The sequence below is a fragment of the Podarcis bocagei genome, assembly GCF_964188305.1.
Source record: "Podarcis bocagei genome assembly, chromosome: 3".
In the NCBI taxonomy this organism is placed as follows: domain Eukaryota; kingdom Metazoa; phylum Chordata; class Lepidosauria; order Squamata; family Lacertidae; genus Podarcis; species Podarcis bocagei.
The window spans coordinates 49,626,276-49,643,190 of record NC_138127.1 but is presented as its reverse complement, the minus strand read 5'-3'; the positions used below and the strand labels follow the sequence as shown (position 1 = coordinate 49,643,190).

The window sequence follows — 16,915 nt, the reverse complement described above, 5'->3', positions numbered from 1 at the left end:
GTGTTTCCCAACCACTGTTCCGCGGCACACTAGTGTGCCGCGAGATGTTGCCTGGTGTGCCGCGAGATGTTGCCTGGAGGGAGGCGGGCGAGTCGGGCGGCGAGAGGCGGCGGCGAGGAGAGGCCGCCCAGCGCGGGGCTCTCGCCATCTGCCTGCCTGGCTGCCTGTGAGCTCGGCGGGCAGCGCCTCCGTCCGCAGCGCCCGCCTAGCGGCTCTCATTCCCTGCCCCTGCCAAAGCTCACCCAGCCAAGCCGCGCTCTCCTTCCTTCCTCGCTTTGCTGCCTCCTCCCCCCCCCACCCCCAAAGCTTGGAGGTTCCCCGGCAAGGGGGAGGAAAAAAATTTGAAACTTACACTTTCGTGCGTCCCTCCCGGCGTGACGCTGCGCGCTGACGTCACGGGGCTGTAATGGTGGTGTGCCTCGAGATTTTTTTCATCAAACAAGTGTGCCTTTGCCCAAAAAAGGTTGGGGAACACTGGTCTAGAGTGCCACCAGTGCTAAATTCTTCAGAATGACCTAGAGTTAGCAGCTTTATAAGACCTGGTAGGACTCTGTTGGTATTCTGTCACCAAACCTCTGCTGAATTGGGTCATCTGATCCCTGCAATGCCACCATTTGGCCATCTGCAGAGGTGATGCTAAAGCACAGCAGTGGTAGTTTGTCTAAAAAGCTAACATAGTAACACAGTAAAAGTCCTGCTTTTCACTATAAAAGTACCTACTTCAAAGTCCCAAGTGTTTCCCAGCTCCTCAACTCTATTCATAGCAAGATGAAATTTGAATAAAAGAGAATGGGTGGCAGTTATCTTCAACATTCCCTGTCAACACTTAAGAAATGGCGCTGCTCAAGTCTGGCCCACATAATTTATTATGATTAACACTCTACCCTAGATTATATTATGAAGTTGACCTTTGAGAACCTGATCAGAATTCAGCAAGAATACAAAGAATCTGCTAACATGCTTAGGACATAAAAGTTTTTTGGCTGCTTTTCCCAAAATGTGTGGGCTGAAGACAGGACAGTAATCACATCCTGGTAAGGGTCTGGAATATTAGAGATTTACAGCCAACTGATAACTAGCCAACTGATGTGAGGTACTAATAATGCTAACAATTGTATTGCCAGATTTTCTTGACTGGCTTTCCAATATAGGATGGACATGGATCAAGCTTCCAACAGGTTGCCCATTTTTATCTGCAGAAATGAAATCCTATGCATCCTGTAATCTAACCCAGTAATTGAGCTAGCAGGTCCCCAATCATATAAACATGTGTTCTTGTCTAAAAATGGTTGAAAGCAGCCCTGTATAGGGAAGTTTTAAATGTTTGACGTTTTACTATGCTTTTATAAGTACTGTAAACTGCCTAGAGTGGCTGGGGAAACCCAGGCAGATGGATGGGGTATAAATAATAAAAATATTATCTGGGTATCTGAAGATGTGTGCATGCACACGAAAGCTTATACCAAGAACAAACTTAGTTGGTTTCTAAGGTGCTACTGGACAATTTTATATTTTTTTTATATATATTTCAAAAATGTTACTGCTATTATTAAATGTATTACAGCAAGCTGTAATGCAGCATTTCTTCTGCATGCAAGCTGGCTTTAAACTGACTCTTTCCAGTACTACCTGCTTAGAATTATATTCCTGTGCCTGACCAACTGGCCTTCAGAAGCAGAGCAATGTGAAGGACAGCAACACAATTTGCAGGAAGACCCTAAAATAAACAACACCTTGCTGCAATGATGATGAAGACCATCTCAAAGATGTGACCACATTAAGAGACCAATACTTTTCTAGGAATAATCAAGGATAGCTACATTACTAAAACCTATTAATTGATTAAGCCTCACACTAAATGGCTGCCTTCATTCTGTCCACCTGTGAATAGGAATCAAAGGCGCCAGTCCTAGGCCTTCTTACCTAGGAGTAGATTCCACTGAACTAAATAGGACTTATGGCACAATCCTAATTATGTCTTCTCAGAAGCAAGTCTACTAAGATGTAAAATCTTGTGCACTTCCGAAAGCTAACAATCACTCTTCTGCATAGAACAGACCACAGAAACCCTCATGAATACGAATGGGTAAGATACTTTAGAACACAAATTTGTTTCTAATTTGAATTATTGCTAAACACAATCTCATGGATATGGGAATAAAAAAATGTAGGCATATCCCAAGGAAATACTTATTAGCTATGAAATCAATGACAACATAGAACCGTCTCCCGAAGGCAATGGTGGAAAACATCTTGACATCCCTTTTAATGTTAAGTGAGACAAGGCATTCCATAATGTGTGTTGGGGGACAATACTGCATTGGCAACATTTTGAGATATGACCTAATGGGCTTTTTATTTTTGTAACTGAGATCCCCCCCCCAAGCTATAAGAAAAGAACTGCTTCAAATAACAGCTTCAAAGAAAATCACACACCCATTCTCTAAGGGGATATAAGCTGTACATTTCCGAATCAATCATAAACTAAGCCTGTCTCCATCAGCAGTGGTGTTATAACAAGGTCACAGAGGGGAGCCAGCCACCCATGCCTCCATTCAGCTAAGCTGAGTATGTTGACCACTTCACTACTTATGTCCCCAAATGCATGCAGCAAAGTGAACAGGACATGGATGGAGATATGTACCCCTGTAGCATTTCAATAGTGAGACACAATTATAAGAGACACATCTGATGAGCCATTTGAGGGGAATCTTTGCCAAACATCACAGTGTCTCGTGATAAGGGGGCTTGTGAAGAAGGCGCAGCAGAGACTGTACTTTTTGAGAATTCTAAGGAAAAACCATCTTCCGCAGAAACTGCTGCTTGCCTTCTATCACTGTGCCATTGAGAGCGTGCTCACTTATGGCTTATGTGTGTGGTACGGAAGCTGTACTACCCAGGACAGGTTGGGGTTGTGCAGAGTTGTTAAGGCAGCAGAGAGCATTGTTGGCTGCCCACTCTCCACCTTAGAGCAGATTTATGCCACAAGGTGCCATAGGAAGGCACTGGACATAGTAAAAGATCCATCGCATCCTGGTCACTGTCTCTTCAAGCTCCTGCCGTCGGGACGGAGATACAGGACGATGAAGACAAGAACGAGCCGTCTTAAGAACAGCTTCTTCTCCAGAGCGATCTCGGCCCTGAATGGGAAGCCTGGACTTTGAAAGTCATCTAATCTTCCTTGCTATATTATACTGTATTGTTTTAATGAGTGTTTTTATAGTTGTTTTGATTTTGTGTGGAGTGCCCTACCTGGGTGGATGGAGCAGGCAAGTAATTTCGTTGTCCCCGAGAGGGGGCAATGACAATAAAGATATTATTATTATTATTATTATTATTATTATTATTATTATTATTATTATTATTATTATTATTAAATGTGTCTTAACAATCACATGTCCTTAAGACTACGAATCACCAGCCATTTCCAAATCACTTCCTCACATGTGGGTTAAGAAAGCTATAAGAACAACATGGAAGACACCTCTAGGGTGTCAGTGGATGCATACTTCAGTCCTATAGACAGCTGCATGAAGTAGCATAGGCATAATTACAAATGTGAAGACTGCCCAAATATCTGAAAGACAGCCTCCTTCCCTATAGAGACTGTTGAAGTGTAAGGATCTGCAAAGGGTGTCCTCCTTGCTAGTTTCTCCACCCTATAGGCTCATAGGGTGTGTGTGTGAGACCTGGAAGAGGGCATTCTTTGTGGACTTCCTAGGTTGTGGAATTCCCTCCCCACGGAACCATGACGGGCATCTTCATCGTGCTGTTCCCGTAGTATGTTGAAGATGCATCTCTTTCCCCTGGCCTTTGACATCTATAGGACCCACCCTATTCTTGTGCCTGTCTCAAACTGTTTTTAATACTGTCTTCTAAATTGTTGTAACCCACCATGGAACCTTACAGTGAAGAAGGTACAGTAATGTGGTGAATATGTAATAAAATTAAATACTGATGTTGCTATGGATAACAGCAACAATAACAACATATTTTTTTCTATCACACCTTTGACTTGCTCAGGTTTATTTGAAATGACTATCAAGCTTCCCCCAATCTGGTGCCCTCCAGATAGTTTCGACTACAACTTCTGTCATTCTTGATCATTGTCCATTCTGGCTGGTACTGATGGGAGTCCAACTACTTCTGGAGGGTACCAGGTTAGGGAAAACCGACCCTTGAACAATCAGATGTCTTCCTCTTAGGTTTGCAGAAATATGGCTCTGAGGTAGACAAGACAGGGAAATGTGCACAATTTCCTCTTCATAGAAGGATTATGTGCACATTCTCCACAAGGCCTGGTGAATGTGCACAATGGCTGGTGGTTACACACATTAACCGCACAATTTATATTCCTCATAATATAATCATAAAATGGGTTTGAATGTGTGTAAAACAAACAAAGATTCAGGTGAATTCCTCAACGTTATAGTCAGAGCAGACCCCTTTAATTAATAGATATAGATGGATGACTATAATTAAACAACCATGATGGTACATAGCTACCTGATCCAGATCTTTAGGCATTCTGGAGATCATTAATACCCAGAAACATTTCTCCCAGAAGGATGATTTGAATGGAAGGATATACTATCAACTCAAAAAGGCAGCAGCTGGAAATGGTAGCAAAAGCATTTAGATCTTTCAGCACGCAAAACAAATTGCTTGAAAACCTGCCAGGTCACATAACCTTCACCTTGCAAGTCTGCCAGATCCACAAGTGTGTTTTTCCTTTGAAGCAAGCGGAATATGATTTATTTCCCCAGATTATCTGTTATGACTTTTCCTGTCACCTCTGTGTACTTCTTGTAGTCATTTGTCAATCCTCTGGCATGGTGTAGTGAGGTGAACACACATTAAGCTTAAGCAGAAAATGTGGTTGAAGATACTATCAAATAAGGAAACATTAAGTCAGACGACTTATCTCTTTTACTACTGGAAGTGTGATTGACTGGGCCACTGTCCTTGAGATCAAACCAGTTAGTTCCTCAGCAGGTCTATTTCCATCTCGTTGCTTATAAAGTTTAGACTGGCATTAAATGGACAACAGTCACCTAATCCTATAGAATCCAGTGTATCAAGTTCAGATAAATCACGAGGGACTATGACATGATTCTGACACTAAGCTGTTCAATGTTTATATATCTATGCTAGGTGAAAGCTTCTTTCCCTTCTCATTTGCTTCAGGTCACCAATGGGGTGTTCTAGACCCCAGCAAGCAATGTTTCCCACCATGCACATTAATCAGCAGTGAAGAGTGGGGTGGAGGTGCTCACCTGAGCTCCAGCTGTCCACATCCCTGCTACATCCCAGGACAGAGAGGGTGAGGAATGAACTGGTGTTGATGCTGGCAGAGCAGATGCACTAGACTGGCTCCGCCAATGTGTTTGCACTGTGCCAGCCTTGCTGTCCTCTTGCTTCTCCCCATCTCCATCTCAGTATACAGCAGCAAACATGGGTGACTGGAGATTAGATGAGCACAGCTGCCCCACCCCATCATCTATCACTGACATTAACTATGACCATAATTCAAGAAGTAGGGAGGAAACTACTAAACCAAAGTTAACATTTATTGAAATTTGGAACAACGGGGAAAGACTGTGTTGCTTTGCCTTTCAGCAACTGAGGAAGACAGTCCTTCAATCTTGTTTTTAAATGTGTGTTTTTGGTAACTTTTTGTTTCATACCCAACATAGCCTTGAGTGTCTACGCCTAGCATTTCCAACCAGGCTGCTGTTTGGTCACCACAGACAGTCAAAAACTTGAGAATGCAGTAAGAGGTAGTTGAGGGCCTTATCCACCAAGCTTTCAGTTGCCAGGCCCATGTATTGGCCTGGCTGGAAGAGAGACACTGCAACTGAACCCAGGGGGAACTGTGTGGTGACAGTCATCCCAGCAGCACTTCACATAACTTGGCCCATTACCTGACCAATGGTCAGGCCATTTGGGCACTGAAACTGGCGTCTTAGGGGAAGGCTATGGTGAATTCATATTGACATAAGTTTGTAGTCAACTAACTTTTACACAGAGTAGAGACACTGGAATTAATGGGCCTAAGTTAGTCATGGTCATAAATTTCAATGGGTCTATTATGAATAAAGGCTTGCTGAATACAAGTCACAATACTTTACTTAATATGATGCTTCAGAAAGCACTTAGGGCTTTGGCATTATGGGAATGCCTCCACGACGCCAAAGCCTTTGCAAACAGAGGAACTTAGGCGGTCTCATCAGGTCATCACTCTGAACAAAGATATCACTGGTGATTTATTCCACGAGTTATTTAACTATTTACAATTGCCTTAAACTTGCTTGTAGCAGGATGGATGCACCAAGTGTAGCACCTATGGACTACACTTCTGTTTGCACAAGGGAGGACCAGCAACTTCTCAGGTCTGGATATGACACATCCTGGTTTGTTTATCCGCTCATGTCAAGGAAGGAGTGAAATGGAAGTGATCAGACTATGTTCACAGTATAGTTTATTAAACCAACATTCTTGGCTTATTGTCACATGTGAACATGGCCTTCATAGGTACATGTTTAAAGGAACAGCATTTTTAATATATATTTTTTAAAAACAGAAAACCTCTAGCCAAAGTCATTTTCTAATAATTGCTATTCCCCTCCTTCCTCCCTTCAGTTTAGCTGTACATACAAAATCTGTCTTTATTGCTTTCCATATCCTGTTTACAAGGCAGGATAATTTCATTAAATCTATATCATCCATTCAGCAAATATGTTTATATGGAATACTTTTTTTTATTAGATTACATCTTTTACATTTTCTTTTCTAAAGCTCAGTTTTGTTTGGCTCCTACTCAGCATTGCAGGCTACGCCATTATTTTTACTTAAATATTAATATTACACGCAATGCTACAAATGTGATCAGTGATATATCCTGGGAAGCATGCCAAGAATCAACAAACAGTGGGAAAGGCCATGTAACAGACTAGGTAACATTTGGGACTGCTAGTTAAGTAGGGGAAAGAGACATACATTGCAGCTGTCTGTACTAAACTGGGCTTAAGGATAAGGTTTCCAGTGGGAGGAAAGCCCCCAACTTTTTATGAATAAATTGCTTGCTCAGTTGGAGGGAGGGGGTAAGCTTGATTTAAGATTAGCTTAGTGAAATCTTTCCCCTAATACATAGCAGAGAAGTTGTATATGTGAACTTCCTCTAACATGCAGAGTAGATCGCACACTTAATCCAAAACAAAATGGCTTCTTATAATACTTGTTTAAGTAAGGTGAAATTAAAACATTTCCTGTGAGGACTGTTGCCCATCTTTAATATGTTGTACAGTAGTACCTTGGGTTACAGACACCTCAGGTTACAGACACTTCAGGTTAAAAACTCCGCTAACCCGGAAGTACCTCAGGATGAGAACAGAAATCGTGTGGCGGCGGCGCGGCGGCGGCGGGAGGCCCCATTAGCTAAAGTGGCACCTCAGGTTAAGAACAGTTTCAGGTTAAGAACGGACCTCCAGAACGAATTAAGTTCTTAACCCGAGGTACCACTGTATTTGTGATTTTAAAATAAAGACTAAAAACTATTTCTGATGACATTTTAGGAGAGTTTTAAAATGTCATAAATTAAGGCTAGTAAAGGTTCTCATGGGTGTGAGATAGCATAATGTGGCTGCACTTTATAGGTAGGAGTAGCAATCAAAGGGATATTGTCATTGCATTCCAAATGGTTTCTCCATGCTATGAAGAGTTCTTGGGATTTGGAACACATGAATGCTGGTACAGAATTGGAAAGTAATGAAAGCAAGCTAGTTCATCTGCCTGCTTTGAAGCACTACCAAAAACCTACCCTTAAGGCCAACACACAGAACACAGCATACCAAGAGCAGAATGTTCCCCACTCAGGTGCCTGCAAATAGTTTCAGATAACTAGATGAAGACACAAACACCATTACAGAAAGGTTACTGGCATGAGGTGGGTGGGGGGCAAAACACACTTTCCAGGATATCCTGGAAAGAAAAAGATAGGATAGATTGACAACCACCACCCATGGGTTATACTATGAGTTCAGATTTCCAGAGAATTAAACAATGGAATATCTAAGCCAGGCTTTTTAAAGAACAGGAAGAGAAAGTGAGTGAGAATGCACACGCATAGCCTGCTTTCCTGCTAGAAGAAAAACTGAGGGCAACGGCATTTATACACTTCTGACAAAATAAAAATGGGTATGCATGGTGTGTGCCCCATGGCTCCCTTTAGTAGCATGCTACTCTTACAGCCTAGTCCTACACAATGTTAAGTGCACCAAAACACACCTAAAAGGGCTTAGGTGTGCCTAACTCTGCACAGGATCAAGATGTAATTGTGCCCTTAAAAATGAAGATGGCTTTCTAGAATTTCCCTCATTTTGGTAATGAAACATAAAACTGTCAAGAGTTCAGTGACTGCAAAAGAGCACCTATCTGCATTCTAGTACACAAACTACGTTCAAACATGTGGCTGGTATGGATCATGGTACAGCTGCATTCTAGCAAAAGTTGGCCAGTAGGTGAAGGCATGGGATTCCCCTCCCGCTCAGTCACCATCAGTGCCAGCAACTGCTCCATGTTCTCTTCCTCACTTCAATGGCCTTTCTGGAATGCTTCCTTTAATAATCTCTCCCCCCCCCCAGGTATTCCATTTGTTCATGTCCCATCCCCTCACCCCAGCTTGCAGGCTCCATTTCTTTCTGTACTTCTCCCTCACTACGTGACTCAAACATTAGATCATCCGCTTCCAGCTCTAAATACACATATAAGATATTACTAAAACAATGCAGCCACGTTTGTACTACCCAAAGTAAATAAATAACATAAACTTAAGCAAGCCCCAAGTGGAAAAACGAAGAAACCAGCTAGCAACAGAGCTGGAGAGAGAGCACTTTGATGTCTGAGATACAGGATCAAAGCAACTTCAGAAACCAAGAGGAAGCCAAATTTTCAAACTCTTATTATTCTGAAGAACTTGGAGAACAATAAATTATCTGAAAATCCTCAAAGTACTTTGGGCTATGTTGAATAAACACTATTATACCTCTAAAAAGTATCGTTTTGCTCTGACTGTTTACCACTAATTAAGACAGTAATTTTTTCGAACACCATTTCCAGCAACATATTCTCTTTGAAGTGCTCTAGAGATGTTGTTCTTGCACACAAAGAAACAAACGCTTTTAAAATTTGCTCTTGATAGCTCACAGTCTTTGATCAGTTCTTTACATGCCTCCGGGAAGTAAAACTTTGATATATTTATTTAATTAGGTAGAGTTCAAGAAATAGATGGTAACAAGTAGCTTGGGCCCTCTTGACATAGTGTCCTATGGAGAAGATGCTATAAAGACAATTTAAAACATTGGTTTTTACCAGAAGCAGGCTAACTACAAACATCACTATTGCTCTCCCTTGTGTGTTTGTTCCTAAAGAAAGAATGAAGCAGATGACTTTGAACAGCCTAGGAAAACAATGTTTACCATTAGGGTTATTGCTTGCATATGGCTTTCCCTACATTTACACCCCATCCTGCCACATACAAACTGTTCTAAGGGCACTTGGGGACTCTGGAAAGAAAAGTCAACATTCCACACACCTGACTTTAGGATTGTCCCGAGGCCTGTGCACAGTCTCCGTTACTCCACCAACTATGGGGAGAAGTGAATCACAAAACAAGTAATGAAATGTATACAGGATCTCCTATACTAAAGGCTAAGCCATCTAGACCCTCTGCTAGATTCTAAACCTCCAAACAACAGACACAGGCTCCTAGGCACCACAAAACTATGGGTGGCATTCTACTTACTCTGGCCTCTTCTTTCCAGGGCAACCATGCTTACCCCCAGCAGAGATGAACTTGGCTTATCAGTCCAGTCTGGGTGAATGGGCCTGCCTCACTAATGCTGCTCTGGAATTGGGGTCTCTGGCCCTGGTCTGATCTCTAAGCGTCAGGGTGAGTGCAGGCCATAGGGGGAGTCAGTGGTGGGTTTTTTTACTCCAAAAGCGTCTGTGAGTATCCTCTCCACTTGCAGCTGCGTCAGCAAGTCTCTGGCTTGGTCCCGAGGAATCATTCAAGAGGGCTAGGCTCAATGCCTCTGTGTTGGCAGGGAATACTGCAACCCCAATTTTAAACTGTTTTTTGCCTCTCAGCCCTCTTCCTCTCTCCTCGCCTTCTGCTGCAACAGACAACCCAAAGAACTAGAAGGGAGGATAGATGGAGAAATCAGGAAGAAGTAGGCTTGTCTGCTTCCAGTCCCAGATTTTGGCAGCACTCTTTTAAAGCCCTAACTGGAACTGAAAGGGGTTCTCTACCACACAATGAGGTCTCGTGACAAATTTGCATAGCACTGCTAAAGAAGTGAGTAGGAGGGAGAGGCACCCATTCAAGGATCTTATCAAGTAAGTAAAGGCTAGAAACTGAGTGCTCCCTAATTCTCTCTGTTCAGCTTTATAACTATGTAAAAGGACACTTACACAATAAATGTCCCTCCTCTTCAGGACACTTCAAACCACCCTTCCCCCACACAGCTGCCACTATCATACATATTTTAAAGGTTCCATCTGGGTGCATCAACTACCTGACTCCCTTGCAGCCAACAGAAAGACACAGCCTACTCAAATATGCCTGGTTGTTGCTGCTTTAGGAAGCTGAAAAAAGAATTTCAATCTACGATCACAGCGGCGAGACTTTTACATGCACAAAGATTTTTTTTTGGGGGGGGGGGGAATCATCATTACCTACCATGGAAGAATGGTTGCAAAAATTATTGGATTTAGCCAAGATAACAGAGTTGAAGTGTTTAATTAGAGAAAAATCACTGTTGATATTTACTAAAGACTGGAAACCCCATATGGACTTTTTGTGTGAAAAAGAAAATGAACTTGTGATATCTGGGTTTGAGGATTGGAGAAAACATTGGTTTATAGAAAGTGGAATAGTTGGAATGTTTTGAACAATTTATATATATAGAAGAAGAATTGGAAGTTCTTTTTTTCTTTTCCCTTCCTCCACCTTCCTCTCTCTCTTTTTCTTTTCCATTTTTTGGTTAAGGTTTTTATTTAGATTAATCTTTTATCCTTGGAATTATAAAAAGATACTGGGTATTTGATATTTTGTATACCTTTTTTAAGGCTTTAATATAATCTATTAGGGAAAAAGAATAAGATGAAAAGAATGTACTGTATTCTATTTTCACACTATTCTATTTTCTGCAAGCCAGGATATGGTAACAACCAAGACTGCAGCTACATTTTAAGCAGTAAATAAACAAACAGAATGTTTGTTATCTGCAACCCTAACAGAAAAGTATTATTTTAATTAACAACAAGAGCTTTCAGAAATTTCTTTCGTAAGATGAGGGGGCACTTGTCTAAAGAAGATCATGAATAGGATTGTCATGAAAATGGGTTAGCCTGCCCAATACTATAATCCATAGAGTGGTTATAATAGTAATGTTTGGTTGAATATTTGACCAAATGAACAATTTCACTAATATAATAGTGATAGAAAGTGTTCGTTAACATGAAAATCATGAAAGTGGAGTATTTTCTATAATTAAATCCCATGTTCTTTAAGTCAGATAGGCTTTCTCTACCAAACAACAATTTGCCAATGAAGCTAGAAGTATGATCTCAAAGCTGAAGTTAATGGTCAGTGTTGGGTAATCTGACACCTTTCATCTGAAAAAGAGCCATCCCATCCCTAAACACCATTTCTCCATAGGAAATGAAGCAGCACTGCTTCCCACTACTGATGAGAGGCATTATGTTCTGGATGACATCACTCTCCAGTCTTATCTCAGATACATTTGCATGCCAAGCAACCAGACCATCTCACATACCACGGAAAGGGACAAAGACTGCTATGCTTAACAGGCCTGTAGGCAACAGGACAGGAATAAATATAAGCATACAGAGGTGAGCTACCACTAGACAGATACTGTCTAGACAGTATATAGTGAGTAACAACGCAGGACTCCGGGAAACAAAGATACAGCCTTCCATATTCTGTGCGAAAGTTATTGTACAGGATTTTTAAATTTTACATTCTGTTGTTAACACCAGCATCCTACAGCACTTGGAATATTAAGACACGCTGTGATAGCGCAGCAACTCAGCCAATGATTATGGGAGTACCAAACTAGATACTCTGTGTCTTGCTTCAGTGCAAAGGTCAATAAGATCAATAAGTTGTCTGGAAACAAAATTAATTCAAGTACTACATTATATTCACCCCGTAAAAAATCCTTCAATCTAAAAACGTTCATTGAACAAAATTCTGCATTCTGGTGATTTGTTTAAAACTGAGACTAGGAAAACTCAGAGAAAGCCAATTTCCAGACACTTCAACAGCAGCATATTTTCAAGCAGCATCTGGGCGGTCTAATTCATTTTAGGAAGCAGATACCACTTGCAATTTGATGGAAATAATGCTAAGGAACAAAGTGTTTCCAGGTTTGCTCAAGTCATGCAGACACACAGTATGCCCCTGCCACGCTGGACGAGGCAATTGGCCAAAACCAACCAACTCCTTTTCAAAGACAATTTCCAGAAGAGTTGTTAAAATTAGTAAATCCCTTTTGCAGATGAAATCAAAATACCATGGTCAAAATTTTTTAAACTGTGCTGCTGTGGATGGAAGTATGAAGCCAAATAATGTAGGACTGGTTTTTGATGAGCAATGCAAACCCGATGTGTGAGAAGAGTTTAGAATCAAAATATGCATTGTTCAGATCTACAGTTTTCTAAAACCAAGGGACCTGAACTGTTCACTGGATTCATGCTGTGAAAAAGCACAGGAATGGAGTCTCAGCAAGCAGGCTTAGGCACAACTGATATACTTGCACAGAAGCTTGTTTCCTCCCAGTGTGTGGAAAGTGTCACAAGGCACTTTAGCAACCCTGGTAGTAGTTAGGAAGGAGGGTTTGTGAGTCCTTTTGCATTACATCCTGTAGGCCTCTGAGATCCGACAGAAACAACCTGCATTAGTCTAAATGTACAGCAGATTTGCCAGTTATAACAGCTTTACTCTTTAGGTTTCGTTGTTTTAGCCAATGATGTTTCATCAACTTTGCAACCTTCCTGGGATGCAGGATGCGGGAAAGGTGGGAGAGAAGTTTAATAATTAAATGAGATAACGTGAGGATTAGTCCGCGATGAAAGGAGAAAGTGTGTGGCCAAATAGATAGGGCACAGTTCTAATCTGATTAGTTGTAGCACTATTGGCCATAGTCTGTGCCATTAATGCTAATTAATTGATCTTGCTGAGAATCTATTATTTTACCTTAAAGAAAAAATTAGTAGACATGCAACCAGACAGAAAAAGTCATGGGCTTACACAAACAATTATAAACACCATGAGAGAAGTGTTCCCAGCTACACTACCCATTGCCCCTGGAAGTCTTATAGGAAGCTGCTGCAAGAGAGGGACTGTGAGCGGCGTCATAGGAGGGTTATTTCTAAGATGAAGGTGAAGCTCCCTTGTTATTTTTGCTATTGGATGCTGCATGTTGTTTAAGTGTAATCTTGTAATATTTATAGTATTGGAATGTGTTTTTAAATAAGCTATTGTATTTGCTATTGTTTTGCTATGTTATGCAATTGCAATTGCTATTGTTATTGTTAAGTTGTGGGTGAACATATCAGACGACACAGCGATTCTTCAAACAGCTCTTGTTTTTTCACAGGCCAGGACAGAACTGAACTTGAGGGTTCAGTCGGCCTGCTTATATAGAGCTCCAGTACAACGTTACTGTAACAACTTTCTAAAACTATCCAATCACTGAACGTCACTTTCGATCCCTTATTTGCATAACTATCTACAGTATCCCCCTGCTGGCCCAGGGTGAGAACTTCAGGACATAACAGTTATTATTTTGCTATGTAATCAAATTGTTGCTTTGTTATTGACTTTCTATGTTACTATGAATTTTTTTGTACTGTTGCATTCCTCTTTCTTTGTGGTTAGTCGCTTTGAGCATGGTTCTTTTGTGAAAAAGAGGCATACAACTAACAGAATAGCTGAATAACAGAAAAAGGTTGTCAATGCACTTCAGTAGTATCAGTCAAAGCACAGTAAAGACAAAGCAAGAAAGTATTTTTGACTAAATATAGTTATTTTTCACATTTCCCCCCAAGCCCAGACACATTTTATCATGTGTTTTTCTCAATAGGAAACTAAGTTCAGATACAAACAACTGACATGAAGGGTATATAACATTACCACAATTACAAGCAGTTTCTCAAAAGTCTAATGCTGAGAGAGATTACTGCCCCATGACAGCCTGCAAGTCAGCCTTTATTTTAAATGACAGGCTCCTCACAAATTGCCAGTAGCCTTCAAATGTATCAAGAACCTAAATTCTGCCTGTGTGGTGCCAAAGATTGAGGTTGTGTACTATGGTGCCAAAGACTGAAGTTGTGTCCAAAATAAATAATAAATATTCTTCGTTTATCCAACGTTATACTCTTGCGAAGTGGTACTAATAGGATGGAAAACATTTGTTTCTTAAATAGAATTGCCATCTGGCTATCACTAAGTATTGTTTTAAAAAACACCCAAACTGTTTTATGCCTAGTAGTCAGGAATTCAAAACACAGTCAAGCAAACTAGAATACTTTCCAAAGTAGTTAGGTTCACTTTGGTTCCCAATTCTTTTTTTCTAATATAGCTTCTATGACTTTAAAGGCTGCATGTCTATCAAAAATTTAAGTAGCAGTAAGGCTTCGTTTGCTCAATATCCGTGCTCCTTTAGCACTCTTCTCTTTCAAAAGGGGCCCATATACAATCAATATGCCTTGCCCCACCCATCACAGGATTCAAATAATCTACTGCAGAGAAAATGAGCCCGTAAAGATTGCTATTGCACCCCCCACCCACACATACATACATCTGCTCCCAATGTGTAATAGCTTTGCATTACCAGTTTGCAGGATGCTATTAATGACCAAGTTACCCCTGGGTAAGAAAGCTCTCAGGATAGATTAATCATTAATACGAGTTCTACGATCACTTCCTTTCTAGAAAGCTAGTAGAGGAAACTCCAGTTATCTTCACTTGGCTTCAGTGCACGTAAGCCTACTTTTGAGTGGAATGTGAGCTGTGCATCACTGTACAAAAGCAAAAGTATATATACCGGTAGTTAGAAAAAAGTAATGCAATTCTGACAGACCTAACTACTCCCAATACTGTTGTTTTTGTTCATATGAATGCAGCCTAAGAAATAAAGCACTTTCTGTGATGCCATGAAGATAAATGGAATGTGTCAAAATGCAACAGTGCTAGCCTTGAAAATTGTGAAAACTACAGTGGTGCCCCGCAAGACGAATGCCTCGCAAGATGAAAAACTCGCTAGACAAAAGGGTTTTTCGGTTTTGCGTTGCTTCGCTAGACGAATTTCCCTATGGGCTTGCTTCGCAAGACGAAAACGTCTTGCGCTTTTTAAAAAAATCCGCTTGAAGAGGCGCAGTTGTGATGGACCGTGCTTCGCAAGACGAAAAACATCGCAAGACGAAAAGACTCGCGGAACAAATTATTTTCGTCTTGCGAGGCACCACTGTAATGCAGTTTCAATCAGTTAATTTGGCAACTTTTTACATATAATATGGTGGGAGAAACTTCTTTAAATATGTCCTTATTTTAAACAGCCCCATCAGTGTTGCAAAAATAACACTGCACATTTTAGTGAAAAAAGTGGCTGTCAACTGCAGTAATTCCCCCCGCCATCATGTAACTTGACATACTTTAACACTTGGGAAAATAGTAAAATAAACAAACTAAGAAAAGGTAGACAATCCATCAATAAGAAAATCTTAAGGTCTGATTAAATTCAAGCAAACAAGGAAATATGCCTTATAATAAAGAGGCCTTATAATTTCATTGTCAGTGAATAGAAGCTAACATAGGGAAATAGTAATTACACCAATCATGTCCAATAAAAAAGACAAAAAATTGGTTATGTATAAAAGGAAAAAACACAGTGCAAATATTCATCAGCAGCATCAACTCAAATCATGAAGAATTGACAGAATTCACAATTCAGTTTTAAAAAGATTAATTGTTCAATTGACATGATACAAAAGAGTACAGCAGTACTCAGTCATACAATAATCACTTTCTACCTTTAAAGCAATCAAAGTTATTAGTACTGTATCAGATTAACTTTGAAGTTGAGATGAATCCTTCAGAGAATGGAAAGACTGAAATATTTTGGTGGCAATTTCCCCCAATCTACACCAAATTTCAATACAGTATGGGTCTTTGGGTAAAAGATGTGTAACCTATAGCCCCAAATTGGACAGTACATATTTTGGGCTTTTTAAAAACCCACAAAATTAAAGGTGGGATTTTGTTATGAAAGTTACTCATTACCAATGGCCAACATGGGTGATAATTTTACTAGGGCCATAGGATGATGATGACTAATATATCCACAGCCTGTTATCTGCATGCATTTCATATGATGTCAGAGATGCACATGTATTATAGTATGTTAGAGTGACAAATTGTACAAAACATGCTGAAGCCATCTCCTGAACTCCCTTTCTTCATATCTGATGTCGCAGTACAAAATGGTAAAGGTCCCTCTTGATGCTACTGACTTTGCTGTCATGTCACAAGGTGGCTAGACAGCCTGCAACCAGGCACACTGTAGCATCAATGGGTGACCTAAGAATTTAAACTCTGTGGTCCATGAGTAACTTATAAACACCATTAAGTATTGTGTAGGCAAAACAGATTATCTGGGAGAAGGGCTGTGCCTAAGGTATGCAAAAGGTGCAAGGTTCAATCCTGGGCCACTTTAGGTGGAGCTAGAAAGGGCTCCAGCCTGAAAACCTAGAACGCCGCTGCCAGTCAGTATCAACAACAGAACTGAGCTAGGTGGACCACTGCAACTTGCTATGTTCCTAAGACACCGCT

The 16,915-nt window shown here is 40.7% G+C and overlaps 1 protein-coding gene across 3 annotated transcripts in view; it reads right to left on the bottom strand.

The window, feature by feature from the left end:
• AIG1 (androgen induced 1) overlaps nt 1-16,915 on the bottom strand; it is a 79,238-nt gene that overhangs the window by 59,999 nt on the left and 2,324 nt on the right. The gene's annotated exons all lie outside the window — the stretch shown is intronic.